This window comes from Eschrichtius robustus, chromosome 13 (assembly GCF_028021215.1).
Source record: "Eschrichtius robustus isolate mEscRob2 chromosome 13, mEscRob2.pri, whole genome shotgun sequence".
Taxonomy (NCBI): Eukaryota; Metazoa; Chordata; class Mammalia; order Artiodactyla; family Eschrichtiidae; genus Eschrichtius; species Eschrichtius robustus.
Window position 1 is genome coordinate 15,742,194 of NC_090836.1, and position 15,257 is coordinate 15,757,450.

A 15,257-nucleotide genomic window follows, 5' to 3' on the forward strand; every position below is an offset into this window, starting at 1 on the left:
AGATTTCCTGGTACATATTAGCTTTTTCCTGTCTCAGTAGCCTGGCCTGTGGGAGGGTGGGGGGGGTGGGAACCAAACACTGTCACTTCCACTTCTCATCTTCCTCTATTTTCAAATAACCTTACCATAACACAGCTTTAGCTCATTAATGATAGATATCCATCACTTTTAAAATTATCTACACTTCATTGCATTTGATTGCAATGTGAATTTATACAGAATAAGTCCTATATTTTTCAATGACTTCCCAAATATAATTGAATACTTGATATCACTGAAAAACTTCACTGTATGAACTTTTGGCCTGAAGGAGGTTCAAGGGGACGGTAAAATCACGGCCACCAGCATGGCTGGCATGGAGCACTGACTACCCTTAGCTTTGGCTACGCAGGTCAGAGCCCCTGGGCCTTGCACCCCTCACAGTGAGAGCCACAGCCCCTGACCCTGACCACTCAGCAGCAGTTCTGAGGGGACTGCTCAGAAGCCTGAGATAGAGGCCATTTCCTCAGTCAGAAAACCCAGAGCCCACTCAAATCTCCCTCAATAGACTCAGGCAGGCTGGTAATCAAATACACAACCGTTAAATCCCAAACTGTGAAATCCAGAAAGTTCAAAAGCCCAGAAGCTTTTTTGGCAGCAAAACTGAACTGACCTGAATCATTTGGCTGCAAAACCTGACCTGAATTGTATGAGGCTATTTATAGACTTCATTTATTCCACCGTAGGTGAATATTCATGTTTCTCTGCCAGAATATGAATCTGTTTGATAACAGGGAGCCCTAGACCTTACTGTGACTGTTTATATAACACATGATATTTGCACTGTATTGCCTTCTAAATACTGATATTCAAAACACATGTGGCACCAAGGGATTTGGATAAGGGATCAGAAAATAACATCTTGTGAAATTACATGGGCATGAATTTAAAACTTGGATCTGCTGCTAATCACTAATTATGTGACTTGGGATAAATTACTTAACTTCCTTGAACCTGGTTCTTCATTTATAAGAATGGAGAAATCAACTGTGCTACAGAAGCTTTGATGGCACTTGCCTACCTAGGGAATCACTTTTTCAACATTATTTTTCCCTAAATCAACTATACTTCAATAAAACAAATTTTTTTAAATGTGAAAAAACCTTTATTTTTCCCTAAAAATTCACTCCTCTCTGTCTGCTCCTGCCCTCACCAAATGGCAGAACTTGGTGGCTTTCCCTGCTTTACGGGGTTCAATGTTGCTCGTGTCCTAATCCTTTTGTCTAAAGGAGCTAAACTGCAACATCATACTTTTCTATCAACTATAATAATCTGGGTTCTGGGTTCTCAAAGACAAGAATCATGCCTTTCCTTTGCTGGAAGCACCTGCACATGGTGGCCAGGGAGGGGAGGTAGTAAAGGAAGACCATAGATTCAGACTTCAATCAAGACTCACGTATTAAAAATAGATGTCAGAGAATGAGGAGGCAGGTGTGTACACACTAGAGGCTCAGGACCAACTCAACCCAATTCTTTAATGCATTCGAATTACAACCTTTCCCCCTCCGGTTGTCTTGATGTCAACCGGGGAACAGGGGCTGTGTGACACTCAGGGACAGGGAGAAATCCTCATGCTATTGAACAGGAGAGAAAAAGACTAGTCACAGGTTGGCAAATATCAAGAAGAGGTTTCCGTAATTGTCCACGAAGATACTGAACATCTCTAAAAGTCCAGAGTTTTTGTCCAGAGGAATCACACATTATGGGTCTTTTGGGCTTATGAGATTTTTAACCAACCCTGTGAGTTATGAAGATTGACTTCTCCATCACACACTAATAAGATGTCTGATAAACCCTTCTCAGATGTTAAACGTGAAATGTTCGGAAGTGAAAAGCACAGCATAAAATCAGAATCTGGGTATTTGAAGAGGTCTTACAGATTAATCTAATTTCCGGATCATTTTACAGATGAAAAAACTGAAGCCCAGAGAAACTTAGTAACTTGATTAAATTTCACAGCTGGTAAAAGGCAGAGCCAGAAAAACTCAAATCCTTGCATCCGTTAAGAAAATGATAAATAAATGACAGTCTATATCTCCACTGGAAGATATTTGTATTAAAATTAATCCTTGGACATGCAGTAGTATTGCTGTAGAAGAAAGATCATGGGAGATAGATGCTGTAGACTTAGAAGGAGCTCTGCCACTAACTTAGGCAAAGCAAAACAGAATCAGTTACTTGGTTTTTCCCAAGTAACATGAAAGAAATGTAACTTCCAAAGATAAGAACCAGAAAGGACATTTGATCCTTCAATGGGTTTAAACCCAATGGGTTTAAATATTAAATTCAATATTAATTAAAAGAAATTTTGGTCTGATTAATCAGAATCTAAATTTGAACACACGACCAAATATATTTTTAAGTTACAGAAGGTGATATTTTCTTTGTTTGGAAACTATTAGGAGTTATCATTTGATGCGTACAACAAGTCTCAACTACTTATGTCTGTTCAAAAGAAACCCCGCTGAGCTTCTTGGTCAATGATTTCTAATCAGAGGAGCCTTCGATATTCTCAGCATAAATCGGTAAAGAGAGCAATGAAATGGCGTCACCGTTTGTTGCAACACTTGACATTTAATATGAGTGTGTAAGATGCAGCCCCCTTGCGAGGGGAGAGGCAAAGTTATTAAGAAAATAGACTCAAAAATACCTTGTGAAATCCTACCTTCTTGCTTTTACTTTATTTTTTAAAAACATTCAACTCACGCTGTTTGGGGAACCCCCTGCTCTTTGTTCTTGTTTATGTCAATTTGATTCTTTCTTTTCCCCCCCGCAGACTTGTTCTTCCTCTTGTTAAATTGACACGCTATAAATTACTATCAATATTATGAAAGTCCCTGGGTTCGCTTCTTCAGATTTTATTATTTTTCCCTCTACATACTATTTACTTCAAACCATGTAATATACTTCAAACATGTGTTCACATTATCTTTTGAAGGAAGTCTTTTTACCACGTGGGACAGTGTAAAGTGCAACAGCAAGCTTCCCTGGGGAAAAACCTTACAAAACATTACGGGGTGACTATTTGAATTTCAAAAGGACTTCTTTAAAAACTACTTCCTTGGCGCATTTAAGTGTTTATTTACTGATCCCTCAGACTTTTTGTAAGGGAAGTGGCTTAAGCAGCCACTGCCAAATGAAGGTCAATCATATGAGACAAGGAAGCTAGGACAATACAGGGTAATCAGTGGAAAATTGCAGTTACATTGCACTTAGTACTCACCTCACCATTTAGGCAAAACAAAATATCCTTTTCTAAGATATCATCGTCCAGTTCACCTTAAATAATGAAAGGTATACTAGCTATATATAGATATATATTTTTTAAATCCTGCTATTTCTGGGTCATTAAACATCATCCATAAAGTATACTTTGTTGGTAAGAATCAGAAAAAGATTCTTTAAAATATCTGTAGGAAATTGCAGTATACTTTACACATTAAACTTACAGTTCCTTACAATACTCTTTATGATGGAACCAATCTTATATTTTGTTGAGACAATTGTAATAGAATATTTCTTTGTAAAGTGAATAATAATGCTTATTTTTAGTAATGTGTTACTTGTATCTTAAAGAATTAATGACTTCTTATAAATCATGAATATATTGTATCCCAGGGTAACAGTACATATCAGAAAAAGTTACATTAAATAATATATATAGCATATAAATATATTATATTCTGAGTTTGGGAAAAAGAGGTATCCCTGCAATAAGTGATTTGCCCGTTCATGTTAATAATCATTTTTGCTGGGTGAGTGGCTTTGTAATAATTCTTTGATAATTTCACATAGACATCTCTGGCTAAGTTTCTGCCTTCTGCCTATCGATTTTAGGATAGTGTGACCATCTTCATCTAGGTTGTTAAAAATATTACTAATAACAGCCAACTTTCTCCAAACAGCAAAGCATTTATATAAATTTTTGAGAGAATTCTTCAAAACAACATGAAAACATACTATTACATTACAAGTAAAATGTCTGACTACTATACTTTCAATATCTAAATTATATCTAAATGAGCAAGACATAAGCTAAATAATTTCAGTAGATAAGAAATAATTGAGTCCATTGCAAATAAGAGATTATTCAATATGTAAAAATACTTTCAAATGCTTGGCAGGATCCTATTACATTTTCTATTGCAATTGTTATTTCATTTCCCTGAATACTATAGTTCTGACAGCTCACCAGCACAGACAGGGAGCTCCTCAGTTCCCTTTCTCACAGGGATGGGTAGGTAGTCTATGTGTCCTTGGAACAAAGAGATTTTGAATATAACCATGGCATCCCCGTCAACTCTATCAACAGATGAATGTATAAACAAATGTCATATATCCATACAATGGAGTATAATCAGCTATAGCAAGAAATGAAGTACTTATATATGCTACAACATGGATGAACCTTGAAAGATTATGCTAGGTGAAAAAGCCAGACACAAAAGGTTGCATATTGCATGATTCCAGTTGTATGAAATTTCCGGAATAGACAAATCCATAGAGACTGGAAACAGATTAGTGGTTGCCAAGGGCTGAGGTGAGGGGAGAATGAAAAATATGTGCTGAATGGTCATGGGGTCTCCTTTGGGAGCAATGAGATGTTTTGGAGCTAGATAAAGGTGATAGTTGCACAATCTTGTGAATGTACTAAATGTCACTGAATCGTACTTGTTAAAATTGTTCGTTTTATGTGATACAAATTTCAACTCAAAAACAAAACAAAAAACCTTCAATGATTTCTCATTGCTCTTAGAATAAGGTTCAAAATCTTAAATGTGGCCCAAAAGGCCCTGCATGATTTCACCCCTGTTTACCCCAGTGACATCATTAGGGCCATTCACAACCTCATTCTCCAGATTCAAGCCAGACTTATCTGTTGTTAGACTCTAAAACACTAGAAACTCTTTTCTCAACACAGGGTACCTTCTCCTATACTCTACTCCCTTTCCCAAGCTAACTCTTGTTCAGTCTTCAAGTCTTAGGCAAAATGTCACTTCCTTGATATCATTCCTGCACTCACATCCCCCAAGTAAGGACCCTTGCTAAACATCTGTGTGGTCAAATGAACATCTTGTAGTACTTAGTTAATTAGCTTGATAGTTACCTGTTTATTATCTATCCATCCTTTTAAATATATGCTCGATGAGGGCAGGATCCATGTAGTGTTCCTGGTATACAGCATGTACACAATAAATACCTATTAAAGAAATGAATTAAGTGAGAATGTCATGTCAATTGGGTTAAATATGTCTTTTGGTCATGTTCATCCTCTACTAAACTACAAACTATGGCTAAAACAATAGACATTTTTTCACAGCTCCTTTTAATAATTATAATGAACATGTATAGAGTATCATACGCTAGTCATGGTGCTAAGTGCTTTACAGAGATGATCTGATTTAATTCTCATAACAACATCACGATTGTATGCTATTATTATAATAGTATTCCTAATTTATTATTAATCCCATTTTAGAGATGAAGAAATTGAGACTTAGGGAAGTTCCCTAGGTTACTGAAGATCACAGAGATAGTATTAATTCAGAATCTTATTTTTCTGAGCTCATATTCACACATGTTAACAGTCTGCTGAAAATGTACATAAAAGTCTGGCATTTAACCAGACCTCAGTCATTGTGATTCTTGGAATAACACTAGTAAACCAAAGGGGCTCTGAAAAGATCTTACTGAGTTTGGAATTACAGTCTGAGTAGAAAATGTGGTTAAAAAATGAATGTTCTGGAAGATGGCAGAAGAGTAAGACATGGAGATCACCTTCCTCCCCACAAATACATCAAAACTACATCTACATGTGGAATAGCTCCTACAGAACACCTATTGAATGCTGGCAGAAGACCTCAGACTTCCCAAAAGGCAGAGAGCAGACACCCTCAGGTGACCTACACGCAGAGGCGGGGCCAAATCCAAAGCTGAACCCCAGGAGATGTGCAAACAAAGAAGAGAAAGGGAAATCTCTCCCAGCAGCCTCAGGAGCAACGGATTAAATCTCCACAATCAATTTGATGTATGCTGCATCTGCAGAATACCCGAATAGACAATGAATCATCCCAAAACTGAGGCAGTGGACTTTGGGAGCAACTATAGACTTGGGGTTTGCTTTCTGCATCTAATTTGTTTCTCATTTTATATTTATCTTAGTTTAGTATTTAGAGCTTATTATCATTGGTAGATTTGTTTATTGATTTGGCTGCCTTCTTCCTATTTTTTTTTTTATATATATATTTTTTTTCCTTTTTTGCTTTTTGTGTGTATGTGTATGCTTCTTTGTGTGATTTTGTCTGTATAGCTTTGCTTTTGCCATTTGTCCTAGGGTCCTGACTGTCCTTTTTTTGTTTTTGCTTTTGTATAGTCTTTAGCACTTGTTATCATTGGTGGATTTGTTTTTTGGTTTGGTTGTTCTCTTCTTTCCTTCTCTCTTTCTTTTTTTTTTATTATTTTTTGTTTTTTTATTTTTAATAATTTCTTTCTATTTTAATAACCTTATTTTACTTTATTTATTTATTTTTCTTTCTTTCTTTCTTTCTTTTTTTCTCCCTCTTCTTCGAGGCTGTGTGGCTGACAGGGTCCTGGTGCTCTGGCCAGGTGTCAGGCCAGAGCCTCTGAGGTGGGAGAGCCGAGTTCAGGGCATTGGTCCACCAGAGACCTCCCTACCCCACGTAATATCAAACGGCTCTCCCAGAGATCTCCATCTCAATGCTAAGACTCAGCTCCACTCAACAACCAGCAAACTACAGTGCTGGACACCCTATGCCAAACTACAAGCAAGAGAGGAACACAAACCCACCCATTAGCAGAGAGGCTGCCTAAAATCATAATAAGTTCACAGACACCCCAAAACACACCACCAGACGTGGTCCTGCCCACTAGAAAGAAAAGATCCAGCCTCATCCACCAGAACACAGGCACCAGTCCCCTCCACCAGGAAGCCTACACAACCCACTGAACCAAACTTACCCACTGGCAGACACCAAAATCAATGGGAACTACGAACCTGCACCCTGCAAGAAGGAGACCCCAAACACAGTAAGTTAAGCAAAATGAGAAGACAGAGAAATACACAGCAGATGAAAGAGCAAGGTAAAAACCCACCAGATGAAACAAATGAAGAGGAAATAGGCAGTCTACCAGATAAAGGACTCAGGGTAATGATAATAAAGATGATCCAAAACCTTGAAATTGAATGGAGAAAATACAAGAAACGTTTAACAAGGACCTAGAAGAACTAAAGAGCAAACAATGATGAAAAATACAATAAATGAAATTAAAAATTCTCTAGAAGGAATCAACAGCAGAATAAGTGAGGCAGAAGAACAGTTAAGTGACCTGGAAGATAAAATAGTGGAAATAACTACCACAGAGCAGAATGAAGAAAAAAGAATGACAAGAATTGAGGACAAACTCAGAGATCTCTGGGACAATGTTAAACGCACCAATATTCGAATTATAGGGGTCCCAGAAGAAGAAGACAAAAAAAGGGGGGGGACTGAGAAAATATCTGAAGAGATTACAGTTGAAAACTTCCCTAATATGGGAAAGGAAATAGTCAACAAGTCCAGGAAGTGCAGAAAGGCCCATACAGGATATATCCACGGAGAAACAAACCAAGACACATATTAATCAAACTTCCAAAAATTAAATACAAAGAAAAAATATTAAAAGCAGCAAGGACAAACAACAAATAATGTACAAGGGAATCCCCATAAGGTTAACAGCTGATCTTTCAGCAGAAATTCTGCAAGTCAGAAGGGAGTGGCAAGACCTATTTAAAGTGATGAAAGGGAAAACCTAAAACCAGGATTACTCTACCCAGCAAGGATCTCTTTCAGATTCTACGGAGAAATCAAAACCTTTACAGACAAGTAAAAGCTAATAGAATTCAGCACCACCAAACCATTTTACAACAAATGCTAAAGGAACTTCTCTAGGCAGGAAACACAAGAGAAGGAAAAGACTTACAATAACAAACCCAAAACAATTGAGAAAATGACAATAGGAACATACATATCGATAACTACCTTAAATGTAAAGGGATTAAATGCTCCAACCAAAAGACATAGACTGGCTGAATGGATACAAAAAAAAGACCCATATATATGCTGTCTACAAGAGACACACTTCAGACCTAGGGACACATACAGACTGAAAGTGAGGGGATGGAAAAAGATATTCTATGCAAATGGAAATCTAAGGAAAGATGGAGTAGCAATTCTCCTATTAGAAAAAATAGACTTTAAAATAAAGACTATTACAAGAGACAAAGGAGGACACTACATAATGATCAAGGGATCAATCCAAGAAGAAGAAATAACAATTGTAAATATTTATGCAAACAACATAGGATCACTTCAACACATAAGGCAAATGCTAAGAGCCATAAAAAGGGAAATCAACAGTAACAGAATACGAGTAGGGGACTTTAACACCCCACTTTCACCAATGGACAGATCATCCAGACAGAAAATTAATAAGTAAACACAAGCTTTAAATGATACATTAAACAAGATGGACTTAATTGATATTTATAGGACATTCCATCCAAAGACAGCAGATTACACTTTCTTCTCAAGTGCTCATGAAACATTCTCCAGGATAGATCATATCTTGTGTCACAAATCAAGCCTTGGTAAATTTAAGAAAATTGAAATCGTATCAGGTATCTTTTCCAACCACAACGCTATGAGACTAGATATCAATTACAGGGAAAAAACTGTAAAAAATACAAACACATGGAGGCTAAACAATACACTACTAAATAACCAAGAGATCACTGAAAAAATCAAAGAGGAAATCAGAAAACACCTAGAAACAAATAACGATGTAAACACAACAAACCAAAACCTATGGGATGCAGCAAATGCAGTTCTAAGAGGGAAGTTTATAGCAATACAATCCTACCTCAAGAAACAAGAAACATCTCAAGTAAACAACCTAACCTTACACCTAAAGCAATTAGAGAAAGAAGAACAAAAAACCACAAAGTTAGCAGAAGGAAAGAAATCATGAAGATCAGATCAGAAAGAAATGAAAAAGAAATGAAGGGAACAATAGCAAAGATCAATAAAACTAAAAGCTGGTTCTTTGAGAAGATAAACAAAATTGATAAACCATTAGCCAGACTCATCAAGAAAAAAAGGAAGAAGACTCAAATCAATAGAATTAGAAATGAAAAAGGAGAAGTAACAACTGACACTTCAGAAATACAAAGGATCATGAGAGATTACTACAGGTAACTCTATGTCAATAAAATGGACAACCTAGAAGAAATGGACAAATTCTTAGAAAAGCACAACCTTCCGAGACTGAACTAGGAAGAAATAGAAAATATAAACAGACCAATCACAAGCACTGAAATTGAAATTGTGATTAAAAATCTTCCAACAAACAAAAGTCCAGGACCAGAGGGCTTCACAGGCGAATTCTATCAAACATTTAGAGAAGAGCTAACACCTATCCTTTCAAACTCTTCCAAATACAGCAGAGGGAGGAACACTCTGAAACTCATTCTATGAGACCACCGTCACCTTGATACGAAAAACTAGACAAAGATGCCACAAAAAAAGAAAACTATGGGCCAATTTCACTGATGAACATAGATGCAAAAATACTCAGCAAAATACTAGCAAACAGAATCCAACAGCACATTAAAAGGATTATACCATGGTCAAGTGGGGTATATCCCAGGAATGGAAGTATTCTTCAATATACACAAATCAATCAATGTGATAAACCATATTAACAAACTGAAGGATAAAAACCATATGATCATATCAATAGATGCAGAAAAAGCTTTTGACAAAATTCAACACCCATATAGGGTGTTGGCAAAGAGGGAACCTACCTCAACATAATAAAGGTCATTTATGACAAACACACAGCCAACATCGTTCTCAATGGTGAGAAACTGAAACCATTTCCAGTAAGATCAGGAGCAAGAGAAGGTTGCGCAGTCTCACCACTCTTATTCAACATAGTTTTGGAAGTTTTAGCCACAGAAATCAGAAAGGAAAAAGAAATAAAAGGAATCCAAATCAGAAAAGAAGAAGTAAAGCTGTCACTGTTTGCAGATGACATGATACTATACATAGAGACTCCTAAAGATGCTACCAGAAAACTACTAGAGCTAATCAATGAATTTGGTAAAGTAGCAGGATACACAATTAATGCACAGAAATATCTTGCATTCCTATACACTAACGATGAAAAATCTGAAAGAGAAATTAAGGAAACACTCCCATTTACCATTGCAACAAAAAGAATATAATACCTAGGACTAAACCTACCTAAGGAGACAAAAGACTTGTGTGCAGAAAACTATAAGACACTGATGAAAGAAATTACAGATTTTACAAAGAGATGGACAGATATACCATGTTCTTGGATTGGAAGAATCAACATCGTGAAAATGACTATACTACGCAAAGTAATCTACAGATTCAATGCAATCCCTATCAAACCACCACTGGCATTTTTCACAGAACTAGAACAAAAAATTTCACAATTTGTGTGGAAACACCAAAAACCCCAAATAGCCAAAGCAATCTTGAGAAAGAGAAACGGAGCTAGAGGAATCAGGCTCCCAGACTTCAGACTATACAGAAAGCTACAGTTATCAAGACAGTATGGTACTGGCACAAAAACAAAAATATAGATCAATGGAACAGGATAGAAAGCCCAGAGATAAACACATGCTCATATGGTCACCTTATCTTTTATAAAGGAGGCAAGAATATACAATGGAGAAAAGACAGCCTCTTCAATAAGTGGTGCTGGGAAAACTGGACAGCTACATGTAAAAGAATGAAATTAAAACACTCCCTAACACCATACACAAAAATGAACTCAAAATGGATTAAAGACCTAAGTGTAAAGCCAGACACTATCAAACCCTTAGAGGAAAACATAGGCAGAACACTCTATGACATAAATCACAGCAAGATCTTTTTTGACCTACCTCCTAGAGAAATGGAAATAAAAACAAAAATAAACAGATGGGACCTAATGAAACTTAAGTTTTTGCACAGCAAAGGAAACCATGAACAAGATGAGAAGACAACCCTCAGAATGGGAGAAAATATTTGCAAATGAAGCAACTGACAAAGGATTAAGCCCCAAAATATACAAGCAGCTCATGCAGCTCAATATCAAAAAAACAAACAACCCAATCCAAAAATGGGCAGAAGACCTACACAGACATTTCTCCAAAGAAGATATACAGATTGCCAACAAACACATGAAAGGATGCGCAACATCACTAATCATTAGAGAAATGCAAATGAAAACTACAATGAGGTATCACCTCACACAAGTCAGAATGGCATCATCAAAAAATCTACAAAAAATAAATGCTGGAGAGGGTGTGGAGAAAAGGAAACCCTCTTGCACTGTTGGTAGGAACGTAAATTGATACAGCCACTATGGAGAACAGTATGGAGGTTCCTCAAAAAACTAAAATTAGAACTACCATACGACCCAGCAATCCCACTACTGGGCATATACCCTGAGAAAACCATAATTCAAAAAGAGACATGTACCACAATGTTCATTGCAGCTGTATTTACAGTAGCCAGGACATGGAAGCAACCTAAGTGTCCATCGACAGATGAATGGATAAAGAAGATGTGGCACATATATACAATGGAATATTACTCAGCCATAAAACGAAAGGAAATTGAGTTATTTGTAGTGAGGTGGATGGACCTAGAGTCTGTCATACAGAGTGAAGTAAGTCAGAAAGAGAAAAACAAATACTGTATGTTAACACATATATATGGAATCTAAAAAAAAAAAAAAAATGGTTCTGAAGTACCTATGGGCAGGACAGGACTAAAGACGCAGATGTAGAGAATGGATTTGAGGACACGGGGAGGGGGAAGGGTAAGCTGGGACGAAGTGAGAGAGTGGCATGGACATATATACACTACCAAATATAAAATAGATAGCTAGTGGAGGCAGCCACATAGCACAGGGAGATCAGCTGGGTACTTTGTGACCACCTAGAGGGGTAGGATAGGGAACGTGGGAAGGAGACGTAAGAGGGAGGAGATGTGGGGATATATGTATATGTATAACTGATTCACTTTGTTATAAAGCAGAAACTAACACACCAATGTAAAGCAATTATACTCCAATAAATATGTTAAAAAAAAGAAAAAAGAATGAATGTTCTGGGTGGAAACCAGAGTCATATAGCATTATATGAATTTAGTAAAATGAGAATGCATAGGAAGTTTACTAACATAATTAAACACTGGATATTAGTTTTTAATCCTGTTTCAATGCATACCCATTATATTTTAGAAATTAGAATTATTTTTTGCAAGAGAAAGATTGATCAGACATCCTTGGACTAGTTCAAATTTGTGTTTCTGTTTTAATAACTAGATCACTTGGAGACTTTTTGGCAGCTGTGGGTCTTCCAACTGGTGTAAGCAGCCTCTATACTGTCTACACCAATACCATGAATAGAGAAATTTCCAGACAGCACCATCTCAACGGGACTCCTTTGAGTCATAACTAACACACAGCACTGAAAATGCTGTGGGATTGATATGGCTAGAGGATTAAGTGAGAGTGTAGAGGACCCAGCATTTGAGTGTATTCCAGGAATCCTAAACACCAGAATTTCCATGTCCCTGGTAGATTGTTTCCCTGCCCTAGAAAGCTTGTATAGCAGACTGAAAAGCAGTGAGGATTTGCACATGGAATTCATAACCAAACATCAAAATGGGGAGAAATGTTGCATTTTTATGTTTCTATTAGAGGGACTGCTGCACTGAGCCAGCTATCCAGGAATACTAAAGCTAAGACTTTAGCATCAGAGTTGATTGGGTCAGTCTCAACAAATGTGATTTTTATCCATCAGTTGTTCAAAAATCCCGAGTTTTATCATAAAAGTGAGGGCTGCATAATTCTCAGAGTTATAAGGCTCATCAGGTCTGAGGTGATACCAGAGGCCCTCGGGAAGCAGGACCAAAAAATAGAGTTCAGACTTAAGTCAACAAGACGGGCTTGAGGAAAGAGGATGAAATGTACACTGAGAAAATTAGGGCACTGAGAGAAATGCATGGAAAGCTTTGGATAGATGAGACAATGTTTTAGCAGTTGCTGTGAATGCATAACATTTAGGCAAAGGAGATGCATCAGTTATCTATTCACAATAATGCTGTATAACAAATTACCCTAAAACTCATAGCTTAAAACAATAGATATTTGTTTATTTTGATAAACAATAAATAAATGGCAACTTTGGCTTGGCAATTCTGGTCTTAGCTGGGCCCACTCACATGTCTGGCAATCAGCACCAAGTCACCTGATCTTGAATAGCCTCAGTTAAAACTGAGCAATTCCGAACTGGGTCTCTTCTCAAGCAAGCCAGGCTTTCTCTTGGCAAAGGCAGAGGAGCAAAAGAGAAAGCAAAAAAGGAAAGTGTTTTTTCAAGCTTCTACTTGCATCATATCGCTAATATCCCATTGTCCAAGGCAAGTCCTGTGAACAAACGTAGAATCAAGAGATGGTAAAATGGACTCTGCCTCTTAGTAAGAGAAAATGCAAAGTCATAAGGCAAAAGGTGTTGTGTCAGTTGTCTATTACTCCATTAAAAACGACCCCAAAACTCAGTAACATAAAATAATTACCATTTAATTTACTCACTATTTGGTGTGATTCTTCTGCAGATCTTTCCTGGGCTTAATTAACAATTTAGCTGAGACTAGATAATCTAAGATGTCTTTACACATGTGTCTGACAGTTGGTGTTGGCTGTCAATTGGACCCTATGTCATCAATAGGGTAACCCAGGATTCTTCATGGTGATTAGTTTGCAAAAGCTAGAGAAACCAAGCCCCAGTGGACAAGTGCTTTGTGTCATGATTGCTAATGTCCCATTAACAAAATCAAGTTCCATAGTCAAAGAAAATCACAGAGTCAAGTCCAGGATCAGTGCAAGAGGAGATTACACAAGGACACGGATACCAGGACCTGTGATTATTGAGGACTATTAATGTAACAAACTACCACAGGTGTGGATACAGAGAGGGAATCAAAATAATGGTGCCATCCACGTAATCAATCAACCATAGAAGAGATGTTGAAAAAAAGTTTAAAGAAACTTTTGTAGCATCATGACTACATTTCTCTTGGCATTTTCAGAAATAACAATTAAAAGAGCTTTCTTAAAGGAGTTTTGGTGACTTTTGTTATATAATGTACTTTACTTTCTCCTCAGTGTATATATTTTTCAACATTACCAATAGTAAAGATAGAGATACTTCTAATTATCCAATTAAAAATAAATCCTTGAGGGGCTTCCGTGGTGGCGCAGTGGTTGGGAGTCTGCCTGCCAGTGCAGGGGACACGGGTTCGAGCCCTGGTCTGGGAGGATCCCACATGCCGCGGAGCGACTAAGCCCGTGAGCCACAACTACTGAGCCTGCGCGTCTATAGCCTGTGTTCCGCAACAAGAGAGGCCGCGATAGTGAGAGGCCCGCGCACCGCGATGAAGAGTGGCTCCCGCTTGCCGCATTTGGAGGAAGCCCTCGCACAGAAACGAAGACCCAACACAGCCATAAATAAATGGATGAATAAAATTTAGAAAAAAAAAAAAATCCTTGAGTACAAGAAATATTTCCTTAATTGCAAGTCATGTAGGAATGGATCAATTCATGTACAACTTGGTCTTATATAGGTTACATAATGTTTATATATATATATGATTAGAGTGTAAACTAAATTTAGTTCTGAAAAAGTACAGTTGCAAAAACTTGAAAAATTAGTATCTTTATGAAAAAAGAGGGGGAAAGTGACTAAATACTTGCTAGGTTGGCTGCTAGATTCACAGTGACTCCCCTCATCTGGATATAGCCTCCCTCTATAGGATGGGTTCTTGGAAGCCATATCTCTGAAACATGATTCTACCTCACTGTTCATATTGATTGACTGAGGAAGGACACCTAGCCTAAGCTGGGCCAATCACCTTTTCTATTCTAGGAATTTGAAATTTGAGAATGAGAAATTCAAATCAAGATAGAAGTTATTGAAGCTAAATCAGATTGACAGTGGTACTCTTTCATCTGAAGTCCCTGAGCCAGTCTACTTTCTGCCCTTCTTTAGATGTTCAACACAAGTTTGGATTCCATGAGTTACTCCCAAATCTAAAATTCTTCCAAAAAATTTCCCTTTCCCTTCTTTTGTTTTTACT

At 37.3% G+C, this 15,257-nt stretch overlaps 1 long non-coding RNA gene across 1 annotated transcript in view; it reads right to left on the minus strand.

Annotated features, from left to right (window-relative positions):
* The window catches only part of LOC137775619 (uncharacterized), a 260,849-nt gene that overhangs the window by 54,116 nt on the left and 191,476 nt on the right, over positions 1 to 15,257 (minus strand). Inside the window, exon 3 of the long non-coding RNA XR_011076049.1 lies at positions 5,147 to 5,239. This is a non-coding gene — a long non-coding RNA (uncharacterized lncRNA). The remainder of the gene's footprint in view (positions 1 to 5,146; positions 5,240 to 15,257) is intronic.